General features: G+C 41.4%; 1 protein-coding gene across 1 annotated transcript in view; it reads left to right on the top strand.

Moving 5' to 3' along the window:
- The first annotated feature begins 8,164 nt into the window (after window positions 1–8,164).
- Window positions 8,165–27,616, top strand: part of LOC124121509 (thyrotropin-releasing hormone receptor-like) — a 28,619-nt gene continuing 9,167 nt past the window's right edge. Inside the window, exon 1 of the mRNA XM_046484521.2 lies at window positions 8,165–8,532. The gene's annotated coding sequence lies outside the window, so the exon portion shown is untranslated. The remainder of the gene's footprint in view (window positions 8,533–27,616) is intronic.

Here is a 27,616-nt window from a genome sequence, read left to right as displayed (position 1 = left end):
CATGTTTATCAAAAGTATGTTTTGTGCCAGCGAAATCATGCTGCCTTTTTGGGCGATTTGGATTTGTGTTCCTACATTGTGCAATGGGTTGTCATATTTCCACCAATATAAATCCATCGATGAAATAAAATAATCACTTTTAGTACAATCATTGTTTCAGTAATATCTGTAAATAAAAGCAATGTCAATTGTCCCGATATGCTAACCAGACCACGTAGAGATTCTATAAACCATAATCATGTTCTATTTCTATCATTATGATTAAATTAAAAATCTTTACATTAAACAAATTAAACAAATGAACCTTCAAAGTGATATTGTGAAAAAAATCTTTGTCTTTGAAATATGCAATAAATAAAAAATCAATAACGTACAAATCACTGAAGACTCTAGTGAAATTCTTAAAATGTACAGTGTTAACTGCAGCTTTCAAAGATCTAGTCATCACAGGCCTTGCCCATTGCATCTTCACAAGAATCTGACTTAATGGTTTTCAGAGGTGTAGAAGTAGTTGTGTGCGGGAGGGGTGTATTTCCAGAGACATGATATCTTCTATGTTCCTTTTATCCATTGATCTTGTAACATGTTTGTTTGCTTGTTTATTTGTTGTTTAACTCCGCACTCAGCAATATTCCAGCTATATTACGGCGGTCTGTAAGTAATCGAGTCTTGACAAGACAATCCAGTGCTTAACAACGTGAGCATCGATCCACACAATTGGGATCGATGACGTGCATCAACCAAGTCAACGAGCCTGACCACACGAACCCGTTAGTCGCCTCTTACGACAAGCTAAGTCGCCTTTTACGAGAAGAATGGGTTGCTGAAGACCTATTCTACTCCGGATATTCACGGGCCTTGTAACATATACACCCACCTCTTCATTTCACCCTCTGTCGCGCTTGTTCACACTGACAACATTCCAGACGTCTGTGTTGAAGGAAGGCCTTGTCTTTACAAACGTCACTTCCTCAGTTGTATTATGGAAACACATCACATGCTATTGTTTGTTTGTTTGTTTGTTTGTTGTTTAACGCCGCATTCAGCGATATTCCATCTATATGACAGCAGTCTGTAAATAATCGAGTCTGGTCCCGACAATCCAGTGATTGACATCATGAGCATCGATCTAGGCAATTGGGAGACGATGGCATGCAACAACCAAGTCAGTGACACCACATCTTTTACCATACAGTGATTACACGCCCATAATTATGTACTACATCAAAGATCTGATGCAGAAGAACTGGTACACCCCAAGTAGGTATCAACAAACTTCATGTTATACCTACTTTAGTTGACATTCGAGACATGATGAAGTTGTTTTGCGACGATGTCACATTGGCAAAAGTTGATATACGCATGAATGTTTTTTTTAAAGTTGAGGATCCTCCGTTTTGTGTCCCTTGTGACGAGAAACTCACAGTCAAGAATATTTAGCTTGACTGTGTTAATTTTTCTCTCACAAGGGATAACTGGTATCATTTAACATCTTAAAATGATTTTTTAATAATATCAGTGTTTATTTCATTCTCATTTTCTAAAGTAAAAAGTATTATTTGATAAATTTTGATTTTACTAGAATAGGGTGGTATTATTGAAGGCGGTGCCACTCTGGGTGTTAAAGTAGTGTAAAATTACTGTGCCCATGACAGTGGCACGTGAGTCTGTCTATATTGAAGTGTTTAGTATCCGCTAGTGTTTCAATTCCGCGATTGTGTTTGGATTTATAATAAACTTTATTTATCCATAAACTGCACTGAGTTTTGGTTGAAGCCTGGCTTCCATTTAACGACTGTTCGATACAGTGAGTGGGTGAGTGAGTTGGGTTTAACGCCGCTTTTAACAGTATTCCAGTTATATCTCGGCGTGTCAGCTTAATGTGGGAGGAAAGTCCGAAGTGATGCCACTTCGGTGAAACCAAGCACGGGTATGGTGCTGACCAACCTAGAAACATAATCGGGGCGAACAGGGATTCGAACCCACAATCACAGGTTTCTGGCGTGCCCAAGGGACGCAACTCTGCACAGCGAATCACGGCGCCTTAGACGATTGGGCCACCCGTGCCCCCCTGTTCGATAAAGAGACAAACAAATGTCTACATTTGCCCTATAGATCCTAATTATTGCAGGCACGCCCCCAGCGGTCTCAAGGTTAAAGTCTATTGACAAACAGCTGCTAGTATTTTCAGACTTTCCCGGGAACTGGTACAGAAAGTGCTGGTAGACGTGTCAGCCATGGGCAAGCTAGATCAAGGCAGCCACGAAACCATCGACTATGACAACACATTAGCATTTGGGCGACAGTCTTTGAAGTTAAAACATCACATGTCAAAGAGCTGCCCAGCGGTTATGACTGCGTACGTCCATGACCTCAGCAGGAGCAAGCAAAGCGTAGTTTTATCAAGCACAGAAGCCGACCTCTTTGACAGCAGCCATGTATCTGTAATCAAAGGATGTATTTATCTTCGGAAAGAGAACGCGATGGGACCTGACCACGTATAAAGGTGGATGGAGATTCTTAATCGTAGCTTACTGCGAATTTCCATTACGTCAAAAGTTAAAGATTCAATAGCCATCGGCTGTGCAGGAGCTAGGCAGAATCACACAAATAGCTCCATTTCTTTCATGTCCATAACGATGGCGGATTTCTTTGGCAAAGAGATAACGAGCATGGAAATGTATGTTAATGAGACATAACGTATGTATGTACAGGCACACACAACTATTTACAGCATACTTTATTTCTACAGAGATGTGTGTATAATGACACCTTGAGTATGGGTTGAAGAATTGTAAACGTTATGTCCTCCTGATAGTGGTACCCGTGAAGATCCGGGGTAGAATAGTTCTTCAGCAACCCGTGCTTGCCGTAAAAGGCGACTATGCTTGTCGTCAAAGACGACTAACGGGATCGGGTGGTCAGGCTCGCTGACTTGGTTGATGCATGTCATCGATCCCAAATTGCGAAGATCGATGCTCATAATATCTATCACTGGATAATTTAAAGACCGCCGTAAGGTAGCTGGAATATTGCTGAGTGCGGCGTTAAACAACCAACCAACCAACCAACCTGATAGTGGGACGGAAGCCCTATAAAATCTTAGTACAGAATATTTCTATTGTTTGTTTGTTTGTTTGTTGTTTAACGCCGCACTCAGCAATATTCCAGCTATATGGCTGCGGTCTGTAAATAATCGAGTCTGGACCAGACAATCCAGTGATTGATATCATGAGTATCGATCCGCGCAATTTAGATTGATGACATGGATCAACCATGTCAGGAAGCCTGACCACCCATCCCGTTAGTCGCCTCTTACGACAAGCGACAAGCGTAGTCGCCTTTTACGGCAAGCATGGGGTACTGAAAACCTATTCTACCCCGGATCTTCACGGGCGTATTATATCCTACATACAGATAAACCTGCGCAGGGATATGCCGGTCATTGGTTCGAATCCCGTATATTATCCTTGATCTGTCAACACTATATATACAGACTCACTGCGTCACTGTGGATTTTACAAGTCAATATAACTGATATTTTATATTAACTAAAAGTGTTATTCCATATCATATTTGCTTAAAGTTTCGTAACACTATTTGTACTTTACCTTTAGAGATGCTCCCGAACTCCAAGGTCGTGTTCGAGTGGGTGTTCCTGATGGTAAGTCACTGATAGGAATAGAAAAGAACCTTTATGTCTCTTATGTAAATTTGTCCTTGAAAACGACATAAAACCTAAAACTATACTCTATTTTGAACAAATACGTTTTATGGATTGAGCTTCACCGACCTTTATTCCGGTACAGTGAGATTGCGTGTCATGAAGATATATGTCTGTGAGTCGACAGTAGAGGATTTCATGAGTATCGACTTTAGCCTTGTCTCTGGACATCCTGAACTTGAGACGCATCTCTTTTTATATAAATTTCGAAGTTTTATCCGGAAAACACGGAAACCTGCAAAATATAGAACGTATTAATATCAATTTGGAAATATATTTCGAGATGAGATCTGTCAAATTTCTTTCCATGTTGTTATTCAAATCTTCAAATATTGGCTCCGCCTGTAGAGCTGTCATATAGCTGCTGAGAGTGCCTAGAACTATGTTGCTGTATAGTTCATTTGATTTGCAACTAAACCCAGGGTCCGTCTTTTGGCGTGGAAAGCATTAATAGTCCGGTTCTACAAATATTATTAGACCCGTGAAGATCCGGGGTAGAATAGGTCTTCAGCAAACCCATGCTTGCCGTAAAAGGCGACTATGCTTGTCGTAAAAGACGACTAACGGGATCGGGTGGTCAGGCTCGCTGACTTGGTTGATGCATGTCAACGACCCCAATTGCGTGGATCGATGTTCATGATGTCAATCACTGGATTGTCTGGTCCAGACTCGATTATTTACAGACCGCCATCATATAGCTAGAATATTGCTGTTTGCGGCGTAAAACAACAAACCAACCAACCTCCAAATATAAAACGTAAACGTTCAAAAAAAGGAATAAAAAAAGAGGCGGTCGGGTAGCCTAGTGGTTAAAGCGTTCGCTCGTCACGCCGAAGACCTGGGTTCGATTCCCGACATGGGTACAATGTGTGAAGCCCATTTCTGGTGTCCCCAGTGATATTCCTGGAATATAATGCTTAAAGTGGCGTAAAACCATACTCACTCACTAGAAATTAAAAAGTTTCGAGTATCTTCCGAAACAGATTCCACTGGGTGTAAAAGACAAAACTGTGATGACAATATGAATGGATCACTAAAATCAGTGATGACTCCAGGTTCCCGCGTATACGCCCATACTTTTACATAGACACGAATCCCCGTATTGTTGGGCGATATTCATATAAGAACGTAAATCAGAACAACGTAAGTCACGGTAATGAACAACCAGTGCCCCACAAACAATGCCCGCACGCGTGTTGATGAGAACAGAACGATATGACAATTGAAACATTATGTATGATGTATAGAGTGAATGGGAGTGTATGCTGGAATCTGAATTTGGTTCAGCTGCGTTGTTATGTTTTATTTGAGTACCGGGAGTCTTTTTGACTCACAAGATAAAAAAAAGGTAATTTGTGAGGGCGCTGTCGGATTTATGATTTCGATCAGATGTCTTCATAAAAAAATAGCTTTTGATAAAATAAAGTATGCTTATTTGGAGGCGAGTGAAAAAGCAAGATATTGGTTGTATATCTAAAAACATTTTTTGATGGTGGCCATGTAGAAGTGCGTTGTAAATCAAACTGCGACACATTGGCGCTCGTGTCGACTCCTACATTTGAATAAAAAACCGTTGTGGAAGGAACCATTTTAAAAATATAGCCCCTATATATAGAATACTAAACGAGCTCCCGTGTAATACCAATTTTATGAAACGAGTGAATAGTTCTGGTATCTGACGAGCGAAAGCGAGTCAGATACCACAACTATTCACGAGTTTCATAAAATTGGTTTTACACGAGAGCGAGTTTAGTATTTTATTTATTACTTGTCATTTATAATGTTTTTAGAATTATACTGTTGAGTGTAAATAGGCTGACACCTACACGATCCATGGCATAATCCAATTGAGTTTAACAGAATAATACTTCAAACACGTCAAAAGTTGAAACGTATGAATTTAATATCATACAATGGTCCACCTTTAGAATTCAGGCGTTCGTCCCACAAAATTATCGTAGTGCTAAGGCTATCACAACTCACATAATTTAACTTAGACTAAAGACTCTCGTTGCGCTAGAGTACGATCGCCTTGTGGAACGGGGCCTTGCAGCTCAAAGTTTACAATGACGTCACAATACCCGATGACGTAATTTGTTGAATTTTGTTGCAAGATCCATCGGCGAAACAATGCCATGTGACGTCAGCCTAGCAACAAGGTTGCTGGGGTCATCGAGTGTGCATAAGCTCCTCCCAGTGATCTATCATCTCCACACACAATGTCGTTGAATACGCCAAGGGATGTTGAGAGCTTTCAATATTTGTTCGTGAAACGTGTTCCGAGAGTACATAAGCACGCGTTTTGGTATTACACAATGTGTAATAAAGCTGTATGTTTATTAAACGGGTGATCTCTTCACGGGAAAGTAATAAAATGAATTATAACAATGCTACAAAGGTAATGTCATTTCAAATTGTAACTATGCAAACCTTTTTAGTTTCTGGTCTTCCTTCCACACTTTGTTTAAAAGCAAATCAGTAATACACACTGATACAGGCACATTGACTTATTAGGCAAGAATTCATATGCATAAATAGCTTAATAGTGAGTGAGTATGGTTTTACGCCGCTTTTAGCAATATTACAGCAATATCACGGCGGGGGACACCAGAAATGGGCTTCACACATTGTACCCATGTCGGGAATCGAACCCGGGTCTTCGGCGTGACGAGCAAACGCTTTAACCACTAGGCTACCCGACCGCCCCAATAGCTTAATACCTCTTGAATAACATGTACCACATATTTTGACATGACATATGTATATATATATATATGCTGTATCTGTTGAGATAACTAAAGAAGGAAAGAAAAGTCAAAATATATACCATATGCAAGCACAGACTCGATTATTTACAGTCGCCGTCATATAGCTGGAATATATAGTGGGGCGTTAAGCAACCAACCAACACATAAAACGTCAAGCCAGGGAATAACTATCTCGATTATCCGACGAACAGATTTCATTGTAAAAGGCAAAATAGCAGTGAATATTATGTGAATGGATCACTGAAAACCAGTTAAAGCAGGTGTTTGCGAAAAGGGTAAGCATGGCATGTCCTTTCGGTAGCCCCCCCCCCCCCCCCCCCCCGTCTGTAAAGTAACCACAAGTAAATGTGCAATTCTGTACTCTGTGGTTTTATGCAAACAAATGACAAATTACAAGAAACAATAACTAAACATGCGTATTGTCAACGAAGTCATCTATATCCCCCACCCATTTTAACACGTTATGGTCCCAAACCAGGTAAGTGACCCAACATTTCTCTTAGCCCATGTCAAAATAGCTGCAATGGAAATTCTAATATAAACATTTCTAAAACTTATTAATTTCCTTAATATCAAATTGCACCAGTTCAGTATGTGCTTTATATATCTCGTAGACATGCAATGTTTGGCATGGAAATATTTAACAGTTTATTTGTTTTACTCCATAAGTGAACCCACCCTATATTAAAACTTGTTGCCATGGAAACGTAAAAAATAAAAATGTCTAAAATTCCTAAACAGCAAAAGGCACAACGTCAGTATGTAACTGATAGATTTGCCAAGTTTCGATCAAATACACTGAATTGTTTTCGAGTTCTGCCCCGGAAAAGGAAATGATTACGGACGGACGGACGGACGGACGGACGGACGGACAGACAGACTGGCTGATCGCTATGTCCCCCCGCATTATATGCCGGGGGGATAAAAACGTATTTGAAGCCTGATGCCGCACAGTTGTTCTGCTAGCTCAGGTTTAAATATAAAGTATAAGTTGCACACTTGGGTTACAATCTTTTTTCAACCGTTCAATGTATTGAATACCACAGTGACTGGAAGAGAGAGTGCGAGACGGAGGGTTTACAGTGCTGTCAACATTACAATAGCCAGGTGTCGCAACCAGGAATGAGTTCGAACATTTTACCCAGGTGGGAACAAAATCGGGTCTTCGGTATGTCGTGCGAACTTTTAATCACCATGCTACCCGATTGTCACTTAACAGTGGAATAACATAACGATCGATGACCGTGTTAACGTATAACAAAAGTGCATGGCGCTAAGTTTGTCGTGTACTCAAATGACGACGAAGAGATGAAGAGAAATCTATATCTTTCCGTGTGACGACCACAGCCTTGTCATTAATTAATCCATCTATCAAGTAATGTCAGTCCATATTTATGCCACTCTACATTAATAAGGACAACGATTATATTCCTGTCGGAAAGCGCATATCCTCGGATCATTCCTATTTGAGTGTATTAAATGATGGGATTTGGGGCATTATTGGCCTATTGCTTAGGGTTCTTCCAGCTTCCATGGGCACGACGATGTTGTAGTCATTAACGGCTCCGTCTTTCTACATCCCAGGGCTTTCCGTAATACGATTTGCGTAAACACTGGATCAGCCTATTTTGGACCAACCCTCCAAGCAATGCAGTCGAGAATATTTGACTCGTGGGGAAAGAGGTTGGTGAGACACGGTGGATTTTCTTTACATGAACAGAGAGCTGGTCCAAGATTCCGTCTAATCTCCAGAACGGGTCATCACATTTGCCCTTATGAGATTTGGCTACGGTCGATTAAATAAATGGTAGACTGAATTAAATACACGTCCGCGCGGATAGGAATGCGGCAGGAGTAAACGGAACCCTTAATGATCAGAAATAACCTCCTCCTACTGCGACTACACCGACAACGACAAATGGCGAACATCGACGGTGGTGCGTGTTGGGTGTTTGCCTTCACGGACTGTGTTTATCTATTGCAGGAAAGTGTGGACCAAGACACGATGACATGCCACGGAACAGCTGAAGCTTGAGACAGGTACGTGTCATTGATTCAAGTTCAAATTCAAACTTTAAAACATATTTAGCCCACATTTGTTGTTGCTTCCAATGCAGATTAAATTCTTGAAAGTGTAAAGTGATATAAAATCATTGCGCAATGTTCCACCACACACAAAAACACCGCCAATGCCATGTCTATGTAGGCAACAGTACATGGTAATATTCGTAATAAATTCATTCAAATCAAGGTGAAATTACAGAGATTATAAATATTCATATGAATTCAGATGTGTATGAATCAGACCTTGGGGAAAATGACCTGGGAATCTGTACATGGACCTTTAATGTCGCACATACATTTCGAGAATACATCATCTAAAGTATACATGAGCGTATACGGGTACATGTGTGGTTAACAAAAACTCAGTAAGACAAACACACAAAAAACCAGTCATCCTTTATTCTACCATGAATTTGGAAGTTACTCGACTCTGATTGGTCAATCAGAGGCTATTAAATCACAATAAACCCCCTCTGATTGAAACAGCTGGTTTGACGGCCGCTTCACCACGGAAGCTAATATTCGTAGAATGGTACTATTTTCAGTCATTGCCGGTAGGCGTATTTAAATAATTATATCTGCAATTACAGGTTACAAAATGCACAGATGCGGTTAATACAATATACAAAGGATGTGTGGCAATACATTTTGTGCAGAAAAACACGACAGAAATCAACAAAGGGAATGTATTTACGTTTTGGAGACAAAACAGAGTTTGGAATTTTGGCGCTTTTCTATATATGACTGTGACGTCATATCTTTTGCGTCACAATGAGCGGCATGACGTCATAATGGTGACGTGCGATGTAGAGCGAAAGCCTTGCAAAGCTTGCTTTGTTTTCTTTACGGATGTCCACCTCATGTTTGCTTACCAAGTTGCCGTGCTTATATGCTTCCAATGCCTGTCATATGTTCGATTGAAGTATTACGGTATAAACAAACTGCTTGAGGATATACAGCACCATATTTTTTTTTCGGTGATTCCGTAATTCAGATCGATAACGCACTCAAAACACTGAACTCAACCCATGACGCTTCACTCAGTATATTTGCTAACACCAAAGAGTTCGCATTTTATTTAGTCATGGTAGAATGGAGATAAACATACTGTGTTTTCAATGTTGAGCTAGGTTACCTGTCGATTTAACCCCGCTAAATTTAACATTTGAAACCTCACGCTGCGCGTTCGGTTCCAAATTCAATTTAGCCGGGTTAAATCTACAGGTAACCTAGCTCTACATTGAAAACACAGTATGTTTATCTCCTAAATATACCCGTGAAGATCATGGGTAGAATAGGTCTTCAGCAACCCCTGCTTGTCGTAAGAGGCGACTAACGGGTGGTAGGGTGGTCAGGCTCGCTGAATGGTTGATGCATGTCATTAATCCCAATTGCGTGGATCGATGCTCATGATATCAATAACTGGATTGTCTGGTCCAGACTCGAATATTTACAGACCGCCATCATATAGCTGGAATATTGCTGAGTGCGGCCTTGAACAACAAACCAACCAACATCCTTTTAAACTTCACAGAAACGGAGAGGCGTTATGATCGATGTGTTTCAGGTCAAACCACAGTGAGAGAAAAGGTCGTCGTTATTCATGTCACCTCCTGACGGACACTTCAAGTAGTTCTGTGTGCGAAAGATGTAACTTTCATGTGTTTGGTGTGCCACTTCGACAAGTAATATTTCTATATTATTGGACGCATCTCAGATTGCTTCGATCAGTCACTGCTGCCGGCGTATGCTTACATGTACTACTGCACTAGTCTAGTAGATAGAGCGTGTGCCCAGAGTGGGGATGTCGGGGGTTCGATCCTCGGCCGCGTCATTGCAAACGCCTTTTGGTATTTGTCATCCTGACTCTCTGTCAGACTTAAGGGGATAAAACAAGGGCTGGGTGACTGCGTGATCATGAGTCAAGCGTAATATTTGTTTGTTTTTTGTTCAACGCCGCACTCAGCAAAATTCCAGCTATATGACGGCGGTCGGTAAAATAATCGAGTGTGGACCAGACAATCCAGTGATTGACATTATGAGCATCGATCCACGCAATTGGGATCGATGACATGTATCAACCAAGTCAGCGAGCCTGACCACCCGATCCCGTTAGTCCCCTTTTACGACAAGCATAGTCGCCTTTTACTGCAAGACCTATTCTACCCCGGAATCTTCACAGGTCTTAAGTGTAATGCGTCTGAGAGGGGTAACCATGTGCAAATGCGGTATAGTATCTCAGTGTGCTATATAACTCATATTAAGTCGCCCAATTTTATCAGGTCGTTGGGAATTGGATATTTGTTTGATACCAAGTATTACAGCGCAAGAAGACAATGTTATACATTTCTTTCTCACAAAGGAGGTGGGTGGATGAATGAGTGAGTGTTATATTTCAGTTCTACCATGGCGTGTCAACGTGGTGTGGAAGGAAATTACAGAGCGATGCCATTGTGGTGGAACTAGGATTTAAGTGAGTGAGTATGGTTTTACGCCGTTATTAGCATTATTCCAGCAATATCACGGCGGAGGACACCAGAAATGGGCTTCACACATTGTACCCATGTCGGGAATCGAACCCGGGCGAACGCTTTAACCACTAGGCTACCCGACCGCCCCGACTTGGATTTGAACCCACGATCATAGATTTCTAGCACGCCTAATGTTGGCATTGCGTAACGAATTCCGGCGCCTTAGAGAACTCCCGCCTCCCCCTCATTTCCCTTAGTCTTTGTATAGACGACTCATTATAGTCGTAGCCGTGAGTTCAGGAGATATGAACAAGGCTCATCTATCATGGCCAAATTGCAGTTAATGACATTTCTCGACTTCTAATCCTACACGCCAGTCTGTCTGATAAGGGTATGCTTTGCTATAATACATATTTGTCATACTCTATCGACTCTCATTGCTGGCTTCCAATCTCGTTACTCACCTGCGGAAGGTGTGAATTACTATCGATCTCATTACAACAGAAGGTTAATCAGTGCTCCGGAAAGACATATCACGTCACAAACCTGCCCGATCACCTAGTGACCCAACTTATGTGTGTGTTTAATCTAATCTCCGACTCTGATCCATCACCGATACCTCTGCCATATTGGCCTTTCCCGTTGGCACCATCGTCGAAGAAAATTGGACCTAGTGTCAGTGTCAGTTACCAAGCTGCAGCCGTGGATAACGCAGTATCGGGAAACGCTGGAAGGTACCGTTATGTGTTTTCCTCATATTTCCATAACGTAAATCATACCATTTAAGTTAAATATGATAACTCATTATTATTTTTTTGTGACTGTTAAATGTGATCGTTGTTTTTGAATACACACATCATGATGCATTCTTCCAGCTGACTACTGATACATATGTACACTGTATCAGTTTCAGAATGCATGAACACGAAGACGGTCTCGCGTTTATAGGTTTAAGGATGTAAAACTAAAATACCAAGCAGCGTGGATGTGTCGTGCTATTGTGGGATGATCCTAACTGCAATGTCTTAGCTATCAATTTCAGAGCTATAATTACTGCAGCTTTATTGCAATAAAATTATGGATTACATGAGTCTTGGGCAAGAAAACGTACTTTATGGACAGCAACGTGTGGTTATTGCATATAGCGATGATGTGGATTCTTGCACCGTTATCAAGAAGTGACCTCAACCAAGTGATGAGAGGTATATATGCATCAATATTAAGCTTTATACATCCGACTCGAGCACGAACAAAATTGGTAGCAAATGTACACAAGGTCGAATCTATTAAATATTTCCCATTAGTCCTCATAAGTCTTAAGTACTTATATTCTGACAGTAATTCATGTAAATCGAGGAATAATAAAAAAATATTGTACACCTCTTCGGCATATATAAAAACATTCAACTCATTAATAATAAACCCGTTAAGATTCGAGGTAGAATAGGTCTTCGGCAACCCATGCTTGCTTTCAAAGGTGACTATGCTTGTCGTAAGAGGTGACTAACGGGATCGGGTGGTCAGGCTCGCTGACTTGGTTGATGCATGTCATCAAACACAATTGCGTGGATCGATGATCGTGATATCAATCACTGGATTGTCTGGTCCAGACTCGATTATTTACCGACCGTCGTCATATAGCTGGAATATTGCTGAGTGTGGCGTAATACAACAGACCAAAAACCATAAACATCCAGTGCATGTCTAAACTCATCTCTTTTCTAGCAGAAACCTGAAACAAATCATTTAAAAACTCATACCAATTATCTGCAAAACTATTTGATTATAACTCATGTATTTAACTTCCAAAATACTCGTAGTTTACTGTCATAAAGCGATCTCTCTATGTAGGCAGCTGCTCTTTCCGAAATGAAGGGAATTTATATCTTGTGATATCTATTTCGAAGCTGCTAAAATATTATTAACGAAGCTGAACTTTTACAGCTTCTATACCTTCAAAGGCCTCCAGCTGACTATTGTGACATTCTTTATCATATTACCATTTCCCTGAGACGTATCTCTTAGTAGACCATTCCGCATAAATATAGAGGTCGCTTGTAGTAACGAACGTGAAAAGACGTCAGTACTGCCTTCGTCACAGTAGTACAGATCAGATCATGTTTACAAATGTCAGAATGCAATCTGTTACAGTACTCCCTACGCCGACACTCGTCCCACATATAACGTTCATGACGAATAGTGTTTGTTCAGAGTGCACAGATTGTGCTGGTAAGGACATGCGCAGAGGAAAGTGGTTTCATTCTGCTATGAATTTAAAATGATTTATAACAAGAGAAAAGGTTTCTAGATAACAGACAATAATCTGATAAAAAATGTACAATTATTCACCAGTGGTTCCATCCTCAGCAAAACATCAATGAGTTGAATGTTTTTATATATGCCGAAGAGGTGTACAATTATTCCTCGATTTACATGAATTACTGTCAGAATATAAGTACTTGAGACTTATGTTGACTAATGAGAAATATTTAATTATAGATTCGACCTTGTCTACATTTGCTACCAATTTTGTTCGTGCCCGAGTCGGATATATAAAGCTTAATATTGATGCATATATACCTCTCATCACTTGGTTGAGGTCACTTCTTGATAACGGTGCAAGAATCCACATCATCGCTATATGCAATAACCACACGTTGCTGTCCATAAAATACGTTTTCTTGCCCAAGACTCATGTAATCTATTATGTGGATATCTAAGGAAATGCATCAGTCAATGAGGCTTTGACCACATTTGTCTACAACAGTATCTTTGGATTTACGGGGAGCATCTAAGGATCTCTATTCTCAGCAGCAATATTATCACTCGAGTAATCAGACAAATAACCAGTTCGTGCATATAAGTCTCCTCCTAAAATGACGCAAGGGTTGTTCCTCCAGTTTGGCAATAGATATAAAATAATATTTCCGAAACGATTTATACCATTTTTTGTTTGTTTGTCATAAACTGCGGAGGTATATTAACACACGAGTATAATATATCTGCATTCACATGGGATAATATAACTTGTAGCAGGATCACGAGGGGTACATGGGGTTTTATGCGTCTCGCGTTAGGTTTTATACCACGAGTCGGAGACATAAAATCCCATGTACCCCGAGTGATCATGCTACAACGAATTTATCACAACAACATGTTTTCATGTGACATTGTAAAGAATTAACACTAATTCAAAATTGACAGCTGTTGTTCGATTGAGCTGAGGTTACCTTGAGCTATATCACGTGACTTCCATTGACCCGGAAAAAGCGTGCGGCTTTTTGCTTTGAAGCGGGGTATAGGGGATTTATTCTGCCTCCCCGAAATCCACGTGCATCCTGTATTGCTCGTGGCGGGGTATAAGATATTTATTCATTAGTTGAGAAATGTATTTCCCTCCAAGGCGGGTTATAATTACACAGTATTTTATCACGATCACGTGGATCAATCAGATCTCATCATTCTGACATGGATGTATGATTATCAAGCATTAAAAAATATACGTAAAGCGCATGTGTACATTTGGGTATTATTCTAACTAATACTCTTACCCTTTACAAACGGCAAATGTATGTGAACAATCTAGTTCATGTGCGGGTATCTACTAGGCGGGAAGTTTCACCAATGTACGAGTCACCACAGTCACACAATTAATCTTTCGATTACTCCTTTGGGGGGTTGCTTGTTGGGGGGGGGGGGGGGGGGGGGGGGGGGGGCATTGGCTTGGAGGATGGTTCTGGAGGATGGGGAGCCATCTCTTGATTTGATGAGAGGTCTTGCCAATGTATGATAGAGTGACTGTGTTGGGGGCGGATGCTGGTCTGCAGTTGGTTGCTTTTTGGTTTGGGGAGGAGTGTGTTGAGGTCCCCCGTGCCAGCTTGATAGGGTACTGAATGAGACTGGTGAAGACATGCTGCAGATGTTTAAGCTCATGATCAAGGTCAAGGTTGCTGGCTTCTTCAAAATGTGTCATGTTGATTTCAGTAAGGAAAGGGGAGAGAGGGGATCCCAAACTAACCTACTGAAAAATGGTTAGTTTAAATTTTGACCCAGTGTTTTTAACCTAAACTTACCTTACTTTGTGGACGGGCATTCAGTAATAATTAACCTGTTGTCATCGCGATATGGCTGCAATATTGTTGATGGGATGTTAAATTTTAACTCACTCAGTCATTTAAATTGCCCGTGTGAGTCTCATATGTACATTAATTATACGATTGTACTTACCTGCACATGAGGGGGAATCGATTAAGCATTGTGTTACATTACTTTCTCGTCATCTTCGAGTGACACGCTGCAGCATGACTGACATAGTTCAAAGGCAGGACATGTAATATCGCCTGTTGTAACGGAGCCAATGCATTAATTACATTTAAATGGTGGCTGTCATTAAGCATTATCTTCGGCTCAAACATGTAGCAGTGTCACCCTCACCGGGCCTTGAGATTTATGAACGGTTTGTCTCAAGTCAGTATCCAACCTGAATTAGGACCAGAGCGGCTGACATCTCATCCCAAAGGTATTCCTGTTTGATGAGTAGATGACACCTGATTCCATCTGCCTCAAAATACCATCAGAGATTCCACTTCCGAGGGGAAATGTCACGCGTTTGTAGTGTTAAAAATACCAGTGGACGTTTCAAACTCTATTCCTGGAAAATTGAAAAATAATTTTTTTTGTTTTTCATTTGAACTTAATACGAGACAACCATACGTACATGAGCGATCATGAGGCTTTGAAGTTTGACGTCGACTCATTGCAATGGCAGCATTGAATAAACGTTGATGTTAAAATGCCATGCTCTTTGCAGATGGATAATTTACAGACCGCCGTCGCATGACAGGAGTGATGCTGTGTTGCGTTAGGCAACAATCAAATTGGCAAATTGTGTGAGTGGCGTGCGCTACCGGCAGTATAATGCTTGCCCTCTTCGCAAACACCTTGTGTCATTCCTGAGTTTCAGGACCCGTGAAGATTCCGGGGTAGAATAGGTCTTCAGCAACCCATGCTTGCTGTCAAAGGTGACTATGCTTGTCGTAAAAGGCGACTAACGGGATCGGGTGGTCAGGCTTCCTGACTTGGTTGATGCATGTCATCGATCCCAATTGCGTGGATCGATGCTCATGATAGTAATCACTGGATTGTCTGGTCCAGACTCGATTATTTACAGACAGCCGTCATATAGCTGGAATATGGCTGAGTGCGGCGTTAAACAAGAAACAACCAACCAACCAACCAACCAGAGTTTCAGTAATCCATTTTCATAAAGATTTCATCGCTATTTTGCCTTTTACGCCAAATGATATCTCTATCGGTGTATACTCGAAACTGAGTGCTCTTTGGCATGTGTAAATAAATATGTTTGAAAAAAATGTTTGACACAAAGAATTTCTTCACTGGACAAAAGACATTTTGTTAGACTCCTTCTTTCATGTCTCTGTAGTCTAACATTGGTGGCATTGGTAGTGTTGGTGGTATTGGTAGTGTCAGTGGTATCTGTAGTGTTGGTGGTATTGGTAGTGTTGATGGTGTTGGTAGTGTTGGCGGTATTGGTAGTGTCGGTGGTATCTGTAGTGTTGGTGGTATTGGTAGTTTTGGTGGTATTGGTAGAGTTGTCGTATTGGTAGTGTTGGTGGTATTGGTAGTGTTGATGGTGTTGGTAGTGTTGGCGGTATTGGTAGTGTCGGTGGTATCTGTAGTGTTGGTGGTATTGGTAGTTTTGGTGGTATTGGTAGAGTTGTCGTATTGGTAGTGTTGGTGGTATTGGTAGTGTTGATGGTGTTGGTAGTGTTGGTGGTATTGGTAGTGTCGGTGGTATCTGTAGTGTTGGTGGTATTGGTAGTTTTGGTGGTATTGGTAGAGTTGTCGTATTGGTAGTGTCAGTGGTATCTGTAGTGTTGGTGGTATTGGTAGTTTTGGTGGTATTGGTAGTGTCAGTGGTATCTGTAGTGTTGGTGGTATTGGTAGTTTTGGTGGTATTGGTAGAGTTGTCGTATTGGTAGTGTTGGTGGTATTGGTAGTGTTGATGGTGTTGGTAGTGTTGATGGTGTTGGTAGTGTTGGTGGTATCTGTAGTGTTGGTGGTATTGGTAGTTTTGGTGGTATTGGTAGAGTTGTCGTATTGGTAGTGTTGATGGTATTGTTAGTGTTGGTTGTGTTGGTAGTGTTGATGGTGTTGGTAGTGTCGGTGGTATCTGTAGTGTTGGTGGTATTGGTAGTTTTGGTGGTATTGGTAGAGTTGTCGTATTGGTAGTGTTGGTGGTATTGGTAGTGTTGATGGTGTTGGTAGTGTTGATGGTGTTGGTAGTGTTGGTGGTATCTGTAGTGTTGGTGGTATTGGTAGTTTTGGTGGTATTGGTAGAGTTGTCGTATTGGTAGTGTTGGTGGTATTGGTAGTGTTGATGGTATTGGTAGTGTTGATGGTGTTGGTAGTGTTGATGGTATCTGTAGTGTTGGTGGTATTGGTAGTTTTGGTGGTATTGGTAGAGTTGTCGTATTGGTAGTGTTGGTGGTATTGGTAGTGTTGATGGTGTTGGTAGTGTTGATGGTGTTGGTAGTGTTGGTGGTATCTGTAGTGTTGGTGGTATTGGTAGTTTTGGTGGTATTGGTAGAGTTGTCGTATTGGTAGTTTTGGTGGTATTGGTAGTGTTGATGGTGTTGGTAGTGTTGATGGTGTTGGTAGTGTTGGTGGTATCTGTAGTGTTGGTGGTATTGGTAGTTTTGGTGGTATTGGTAGAGTTGTCGTATTGGTAGTTTTGGTGGTAATGGTAATGTTGTGGTATTGGTAGTATATATTGGTGGTATTGGTAGTGTTGTGTTATTGGTATTGTTGGTGGTTGGTAGTGTTGATGTCGTTGGTGGTATTGGTAGTGATGATGGTATTGGTAGTGTTGATGGTATTCACACTAACTGTTGGCTGTATTGGTAGTGATGATGGTATTGGTAGTGTTGGTGGTATTGGTAGTGTTGATGGTATTGTTAGTGTTGGTTGTATTGGTAGTGTTGGCTGTTTTGGTTGTGTTGATGGTATTGGTAGTGTTTGTGGTATTGGTAGTGTTGGTGATATTGGTAGTGTTAATGTCGTTGCTGGTTTGGGTACTGCTATTGATGATGGTGGTGTTGGAGTTTGATAATCGATGGTTTTACACGAACAAGTTTTGACGAGGGTTATCCGCCAATATATCTGCCGAGGTTTCGATTGATTTCATGAAACTAGTTTCAGGAAGATCACGCGTGTCAAGGGTATTGGTTTCTTCCTCCTAACAAATATAACAAATAACGTCTAAACATTCCAGACTCGACAACTAGTTATAAAATTGTCACATTGAAATATGTTTCATATCCAGACCATTCTTTGAACTTGATTGAAAACATTGATTTGACTTATCTATCGCTAAGTGAGAGTAATCACATGTGCCAACCCTGATATATTTCAAACAGTGACATTCAGATTGCTTAGACGACTATATTATTCTTGTTTCAAAACCTCGTAATTTTGTAAAGTAATGCTAGGTACGAAAGAAGGCGATAAACGGGATCGGGTGGTCAGGTTCGCTGAATTGATGCATGTCATCATATTTCAGATGCGTAGGTCAATGCTCATCATGTCAATAACTGGATTGTCTCATCCAGATTCGACAATTTCCTGACCTCCGTCATATAGCTGGACTATTGTTTGGTCCACGAAAAACAACAAACAAACAAAACCATTACTGGTTCAGATGGTGGTCTGATGCTGGTGGACGTGATGGGCATCTCCTAAACTGATTCAACCCCCTGAATAATGACCTGCCAATAATTATTATCATCATTTATCCCGATACTGTCCTCATTGAAACACGCTGTCTGGCGGCTCTCTGGTGATGAATTGCCAAAGTTATGGTTGAACACTAAACAGATTGTCCGTAAGTCCTGATTCATGAGCTGGCCGTTCGTAATGTAAGTACTTGAAACATTACAGACTTCAAGCGGAATATTGATAACCACATATTGTCTGAGCCTCGGGGGACACCAGAAATGGGCTTCACGCATTGTACCCATGTCGGGAATCGAAACCGGGTCTTCGGCGTGACAAGCGAGCGATTTAACCACTTGGCTACCCCACAGCCCCTCTTAACAGATGATAACGGTTAGGCTAAAAAGTCTGCCACATGTTTTGTTTTTATTTCCATTTTCAAAAAGATATATAAGCGGAAGGTCCGGGGTTCGATCCCCGACCGCGTCATACCAAAAGACGTTAAAAGATGGTACTTGTTGTTACCCTGTCTGGCGCTCGGCATTAAGGGGCTAAAACAAGGACTGGTCGGCTCGGAGTCAGTATACTGTGTCTGAGTGGGGTATTCATATTAAACTGCGGCATGGTATCCCCGTGAGCTAGCACTATAAATCGGCATCAGTCCGGACAAGTACAAGCAGCCACACAAACACACACACGTACATGCACGTCGCTATATAAGTGCAATAATTTTGGACGCGACGTTAAACCCCATTTCATCTCACCTCACCTCAAAAAGATATAAAAATCCTAATACTTAAACACAATGCACAAAATTGAAAATGGAACCACAAACGAAACGTGGAATGAACTTTATGATGATATGGCATGGGCTGTGCCTGAGAACCAAGACTATTATTTTTTTAGCCTTAAATAAGTGTTTTTTTCTGTAACTGTGGCACGGTGACATTGTTCCTATCCACGTCTTGGCATTCGTCGTCAAAGGTTAAGTTTGCTTTATTGACGCTGGGCACATATGGTTCAGATCTCTCCACTGTAATCTTATGTTTGTCTTCGACGGTTTTCGAAAGGAAGGTCAAAATTCTCTTTCTCATGGGACGGAGACATCTGGCCAATAGAACATGGTCCTGTGAGATCCGTACGTATACAAATACCCTGAGCAGTGTAACGATAAGCAAGCATCTTCAGGTGAAGCTGGTTATTTTAATTTAGCCTGCTGCTGTTCTTGACATGTCCTTTGTTACCGAGTGTAATCCCGTCCCCGGAAGCGAGCCTCCTATAATTAACGGGACGTCACGTCGTTGTACGTCACTCCGGAAATCTCGGTCAGTTTCGATGATTTTACACTAAACTGAACCTCCGATTAATGGGATTTTGCAGTATGTGAATGGTGTAAGAGACCTCGTAATGTACAAGTAGCATCATGGTATACATATTATACCAAACGAATACTTTTAGACGCATAATAATTCACTGTATATGCTCGTGTTCCATGTTCTATACAGCTACGGAGCCCATAGGCATATCACACCCAGTCTCCTTTAGGTTTACTTACCATGAATCATAATGATCATAATGTATGATGATCATACAAAAAATAATGCTGCTGTATGATGCTTGTTTTTTTTGTTTTTTTTGTGTGTGTTTTTTAACGCATCACTCGGCAATATTCCAGCTATATGGCGGTGGTCTGTAAATAATCGAGTCTGGATCAGACGATCCAGTGATTGACAACATGAGCATCGCTCCACGCATTTGGGATACGATGACATGCTTCAACAAAGTCGACGAGCCTGGCCAACCGATCCCGTTAGTCGCCTCTTACGACAAGCATAGTCACCTTTTACGGCAAGCATGGGTTGCTGAAGACCTATTCTACCCCGGAATCTTCACAGGTCTCTGTATGAGGATCAGGATAGCTTAATGGGAATGGCAACATGAAAATATGATGATGATGATGATATTGTGTTTGTTTGTTTGTTGTTTAAAGCCGCACTCAGCAATATTACAGCTATATGATGGCGGTATATAAATAATAATAGTCTGGACCAGACAATCCAGTGATTGACATTATGAGCATCGATCCACACAACTGGGATACGATCATATGCACCAACCAAGTCACTGAGCCTGACCACTCCATGCCAATAGTCGCCTCTTACAGGAGTAGTCGCTTTTTACGTCAAGCTGATGATGAGTGAGTGAGTTTGGTTTAACGCCGCTTTTAACGCCGCGGCGTGTCAGCTTAATGTGGGAGGAACGCCCGAAGTGATGCAGGTCTCAGACTTTTACCACTTAAGTGAACCCACGAGCACGGGCATGGTGCTGGAAAACCTAGAAACATATAATCGGGGCGAACCGGGATTCGAACCCACAATCATAGGTTTCTGGCGTGCCCAAGGGACGCAACGCTACACAGCGAATGGCGGCGCCTTAGACGACTGGGCTACCCGTGCTCCCTAGCTGATGATGAGGATGATGATGATGATACAGCTGATGATGATGGTGATGATGATACAGCTGCTGCTGCTGATACAGCTGATGATGATGTTGATCATACAGCTGATGATGATGATGATGATGACAAATAAAATTACGAACAAGAGAAAGATTATTAATGGTAATTTGTATCATTAAGTGTAGATAATAGGGGGACCTCGATCACAACGACACGTTGTTGTATCACGCACCCAGTTCAATGTCATTTAAAAAATCATGGCCGTATAATCACCATGTCCGGCAAGCATGGGTTGCTGAAGACCTATTCCACCCCGGATCTTCACGGGTATTATTAACAGTGAGTAAGACCACGCCGTCGGGGTACATCAACCGAACCAGGGTGCCGTTGTACAAAGCCATCTCAGCTCTAAGGTGATCGTAACTCCCATACCTTAACATAGACTTCAACAGTCGCAGCGCTAAAGTTGTGTACATTTAACCATTGAGTGAGTGAGTGAGTGAGTGAGTGAGTGAGTGAGTGAGTGAGCGAGCGAGTGACCCTTCTCCAGAAAGGCAAATTATTGTTAATATGATAACAGCATAATTATATCAAATTTTATATATCAACAGATGCATATCTAAATATTTGGAACCATACTTTGGAATGCAATTGCAGACTTGCAACAGTCTGCAATATGGTGTAGCTGCGTCATGTCAAAGTGATCATGTCCGGCAGATAGTCCCGATGCTCGGCACACTTTCGGTAAACATCAGATAATTGTGCATGAAATGATTAAACCGATATTAAATTAATCTCACTGCATTATTGATTTGGTCAGAGATCATTTTGCGTTCAGATATGGCTAACGGCCGACCAGAGGATGCCGGCACAGAACGTGTTTTTTAATGAATTAATCTGTTCTGTTCCCAATAATGGCGCGGCCAGTGATCAGCTGCATGCATTCTGGGCCACACTTCACGACCTTTGTCACTGGGGAGGCGGACCAACTGTCACAAAATCCTATTCCAATTTATCAGTTGGAATCTGGCATTGATTGGAGCTTAGAACCCAGATTCCCACTCGGGCGTCAATAAACCAATATATGTTATGCGTGATAAAAAGCACATGTTGTTTGGTAGCAAGAGGTGATTGGAATGTGAATGAATCGTAGAAATAACTAGAATTACTAGCTTTTACAATCACGTACATACAACATGTAACGTTGACACATGCTGTATTGAGGAAGCGAGTATGGTTTTACGACGCTTTGTGCAATATTCCACCAATATCACGGCGAGGAACACCAGATGTGGGAAATGGAACTCGGGCACATGTTGTAACGATTGTCCTTTACACTCAGACACATGTTGTAACGCGTGTCCATTACACTCAGACACATGTTGTAATGCGTGTCCGTTACTTTCAGACACATGTTGTAACGATGGTCCTTTACACTCAGACACATGTTGTAACGCGTGTCCATTACACTCAGACACATGTTGTAATGCGTGTCCGTTACACTCAGACACATGTTGTAACGAGTGTCCATTACACTTAGACACATGTTGTAACGCGTGTCCGTTACACTCAGACACATGTTGTAACGAGTGTCCATTACTTTCAGACACATGTTGTAATGCGTGTCCATTACACTCAGAGACATGTTGTAACGAGTGTCCATTACTTTCAGACACATGTTGTAATGCGTGTCCGTTACACTCAGACACATGTTGTAATGCGTGTCCGTTACACTCAGAGACATGTTGTAACGAGTGTCCATTACACTCGGACACATGTTGTAACGAGTGTCCATTACTTTCAGACACATGTTGTAATGCGTGTCCGTTACACTCAGACACATGTCGTAACAAGTGTCCATTACACTCAGACACATGTTGTAATGCGTGTCCATTACACTCAGACACATGTTGTAACGCGTGTCCATTACACTCAGACACATGTTGTAACGAGTGTCCATTACACTCAGACACATGTTGTAACGCGTGTCCATTACACTCAGTCACATGTTGTAATGCGTGTCCGTTACACTCAGACACATGTTGTAACGAGTGTCCATTACACTCAGACACATGTTGTAACGAGTGTCCATTACATTCAGACACATGTTGTAATGCGTGTCCATTACATTCAGACACATGTTGTAATGCGTGTCCGTTACACTCAGGCACATGTTGTAATGCGTGTCCTTTACACTCAGACACATGTTGTAACGAGTGTCCGTTACACTCAGACACGTGTTGTAAAGAATGTCCATTACATTCAGACACTTGTTGTAATGCGTGTCCGTTACATTCAGACACATGTTGTAACGAGTGTCCATTACATTCAGACACATGTTGTAACGAGTGTCCATTACATTCAGACACATGTTGTAATGAATGTCCGTTACACTCAGACACGCGTTGTAATGAGCTTCCGTTACACTCCCACACATGCTGTCATGATTGCTGCAACGACAGTCGCTTTCGATCACCTGACCTCTTCAGTCAAGAAGCACTGAGCATTCGTGACAATGCCAAGCGAGAATTGTTCATATTATTTCGCCAATACTCTTGCTACTTCAAACACAAGCAATACAACTTTTTCCATAATCCTAAAAACAATATCTGAAAAGCCGAGTCCGGGGTAAAAGCTATTGATAATTGCAAAATGGTTGTAAATAATAAAACATACAAACTGACAACACATACTTTCGTTTTGTTTTTATTGCGCATTCAAACATTCACATAGTTTAATAGCAATGTCGATGCATCGATGCTCATGATGTCTGTCACTGGATTGTCTGGCCCAGACTCGATTATTTACAGACCGCCGTCATATAGCTGAGGTCCCGTGAAGATCCGGGGTAGAATAGGTCTTCAGCAACCAATGCTTGCCATAAAAGGCGACTATGCTTGTGGTAAAAGGCGACTAACGGGATCGGGTGGTCAGACTCGCTGACTTGGTTGATGCAGGTCAACGATTCCAATTGCGTGAAAAGATGCTCGTGATATCAATCACTGGATTGTCTGGTCCAGACTCGATTATTTACTGACCGCCGTCATATAGCTGGAATATTGCTGGAGTGCGGCGTAAAACAACAAACCAAACCAAAAATCATACAGCTGAGTGCGGCCTTAAACAACAAACAAACAACATTATTGAACTGTTGCGACCAAAGATTCACAAATGCCACTGCAGTGTCCTTAGATTCACATTTGTAATGAGGTGGTCGAAGATTCGCATGCTTAGTCTTGGTTGTTGCATGTCATCGTATCCCAATTGCGTGGATCGATGCTCATGATGTCAATCACTGAATTGTCTGGTCCAGACTCGATTATTTACAGACCGCCGTCATATAGCTGGACTATTGCTGAGTGCGGCGTTAAACAACCAACCAATTGCGTGGATCGATGCCCATGATGTCAATCACTGGATTGTCTGGTCGAGACTCGATTATTTACAGACCGCCGTCATATAGCTGGAATTTCGCTGAGTGCGGCGTTAAACAACAAGCAAAGCAAAACATGCTTAGGTACTGCGGTGTGCATAGGCTCACATTTTCACTCCAGAGCTCTCAGACTTCCATTTGTTAGAATGTCAATCAACTTGCAGACACCAAGTTACTTGGTGCACACCCACCAACAAGATTAGCGTTTTGACATTTGCCCTTGAGATCGTAATATGCCGACAACAAAAGTTTCTCTGGCAGAATATTTGACAGGACTATGAATGTGACGAGCCACCCCTAGACTTCTAATATCACTCGATACTTGTCTCCACTACAGCTCTGTACCAATAATGGTCGGTCGCCAAAGGTACCTAAGGAGTCAATCGGTTAAGTAGATTACTAATCTTCTCGCTATTATACGCGGACTTGGAACGACCTTTGGGAATCCTTAAAATCGTATAACCGTGTGCTGAAGTTTTAAACAATTTCCTCCTGAAAGCTTCCTTTTGTCAAAACTGCCACGACAAGCAAGTCCTTCCTATTCACTAAAACTCTCTGTTGCCTCGTCTGTTTGGCTTTTATATCAGTAGATCTCACATTTCAGGAAACTGCGTATGAATATATAAAAAATATGTCATTCCGTGGTGGCAAATAAAAACATGGTTTGATTGGTGTTTTCTGTTGGATGGATGTGGAATCCTTCTCCAGTTTTTCAGCTGCCATCCCTTTATGATATAGGACACTTACATTTACTCTTATCTTTTTCCACTCCCTAAAGCATTTTCAGGTGCTTATCAAATGCTAACTTTTCGTTCTTGCCATTCTAAAGAATCGTTTTACATATTGCTGGAGGCAATGTATTACGAAAAAGCATAATTCATTTTCCCGAGTTTCTAACACATTTGCGGTAATTGATACCCACAGAATACATTGTGTTGTGAGCAGTCAGCTCATTTTAACAAGTTCTCCTCTTTCCCATTTAAGGGTCCCCAGACGTGTAGGATTATTAACTTTGAGTCTATTGTCTATTTGATTGTTTTAAAGCCAAGAACACAAATAGTTTTATCTTTAATTGGAAATCTTCCTCCACATTGCTTTCTCTTTTATGTGTTAAATTACCTCTGAAACTATCACCAGATACAGAGGGATGGAGCTTCCTTTCCAATTACCTCGTTGAGCAAAGATCCTGATATATTCAATGAGATTCGGTGGAAACCCCCATGGGTTATACTTCGTGCCATACAATAAACGTCTTATCACTCATGTTCAAATCTAGTGTTTGATACCATTTAGAGACAGTGACAAACGACCATAGATCCAGTTTCAGTTATCGTTGCTGTCAATCGCGGGATTTTGCCTAGAACAACCCTTCCCTATCTCCCGTACGACAGGAGTAAGCTGTCTGCCCCTTTAACAAACTAGGTAGTAAGTACTCTCGGCGAGCAATGGAAGACCGCGCAGGTATGACGAGCGATCGATCGAGAAGGGTACTTTGTTACAATCAATTTATAATGGGTTTCTGGTGCGTTGAATGTTGCCCGCAACTGCTTTAAACCGTTTTATACTCTGACGGTCGGAGCATAATCTGTCCTTCAAACAAATCTTGGCTCAAGCCGTTTTACAATTTAATGGTCGAGCACGGCCCGCCCTGTAAACAGATCGTGGATTGCAAGCAAAGGCGACTACCAATTTATCGGTGTTAATGTCAAGAATTAACAAAAATTACAGAATTAAAACATAAAATGTTCTGAACGTATTTTCTGGAGAGCGTTGTTGCGTTCAGCCCGCACTGGTCTGTTTGTTTTACAAAATTAGTGGTTGAGGATTAAAGTTAACGATATGAGTTTTTGCACAAGGTAGCGTGTTTAGCAGCGGTTTGTCTGGGTTTGATTTGGAAGAATCAGAAAGGTGCTTGCTGGTTCAATTATCTGTACGTCGTTAACGTCTGTGTTTCGACAAAGGAACAACAAATGGGCTTTGGTCAGCGGATCAGGTGTCTGAAAACGGTGTCTTTATTGTCACTGATTTGTTTAATTCTGAATCGTCAGGTATACTTCTGTGAACGCATTATGTCTATTCGTTATATTCTACTATTTCCTTTGAATAGTCCCGTGGAGTAAGATTTTTAACCGTAAATTGCGTGTATGTTAACACAGTTGAACATCGGTCATCTGGAAGGTGTCGCTCAAAGTGCAATTTCTTCTGGAGAGCTTGTGTTTGCAGCGTCAGCAACAAATAAACACTGATGCGATTGGGAACTTCTCATGCTATATAGAGGGCGGTGATTTCATACAGCAGGAGTCCGGACTATTGAGGTTTCACTGTCTAAATCAATATCAGTAGGTGGCATGTATACTAAATAGTAAGGGTGCGCGGTATTGAGGTTCATTCTTTCCACGATACGTATCACAATATCTTGTTTTAATGCGCGTATGTCGGGTGACTTCCAATAGTAGTTATTATTATCATGTATTTAATGTTATACGCTTGCCAAGTACATGTACCTTCGAAATGTTTCCGTAATTCCAAAATCCAAGTTCGCATTCTGGAGTTCTTCTGTGGCAGCGGTGTAACACCAAGTCATCACTGTCCCGGAGCATGCATCCTTGTGGATTTCTTGAATGAGTAAACATTATGCTGTTCCAGCATCTTGTTTTATTCCATTTATAAACTTTAATTCCTGCACATTGATGTTTCAAATTGCTTCTGAATACCAAATTTGAATTATACATTATATTGTGATACGTATCGCAAAACGACTTTCTGCATTGTAGAATGTTGTAATACACTTTAAACATCCAATACCCATCCCTACAAAATAGTGTAAAATTGTGACGCCAGTGTGTGTATACCCCAACAAGAAGCATCACCGATGCGTTCAAATCTGTAGATTGCTGCAGCCTCCCTGTGATGTCACAAGATTACGCCTTGCGTTGGCCTTGCAATGTAGGACCGCCTCCGTGG

The sequence above is a fragment of the Haliotis rufescens genome, unplaced genomic scaffold (assembly GCF_023055435.1).
Source record: "Haliotis rufescens isolate VD_foot unplaced genomic scaffold, xgHalRufe1.0.p SCAF_47, whole genome shotgun sequence".
NCBI lineage: Eukaryota > Metazoa > Mollusca > Gastropoda > Lepetellida > Haliotidae > Haliotis > Haliotis rufescens.
The sequence above is the reverse complement of the archived record's forward strand: the minus strand, read 5'-3'. Positions and strand labels throughout refer to the sequence as shown.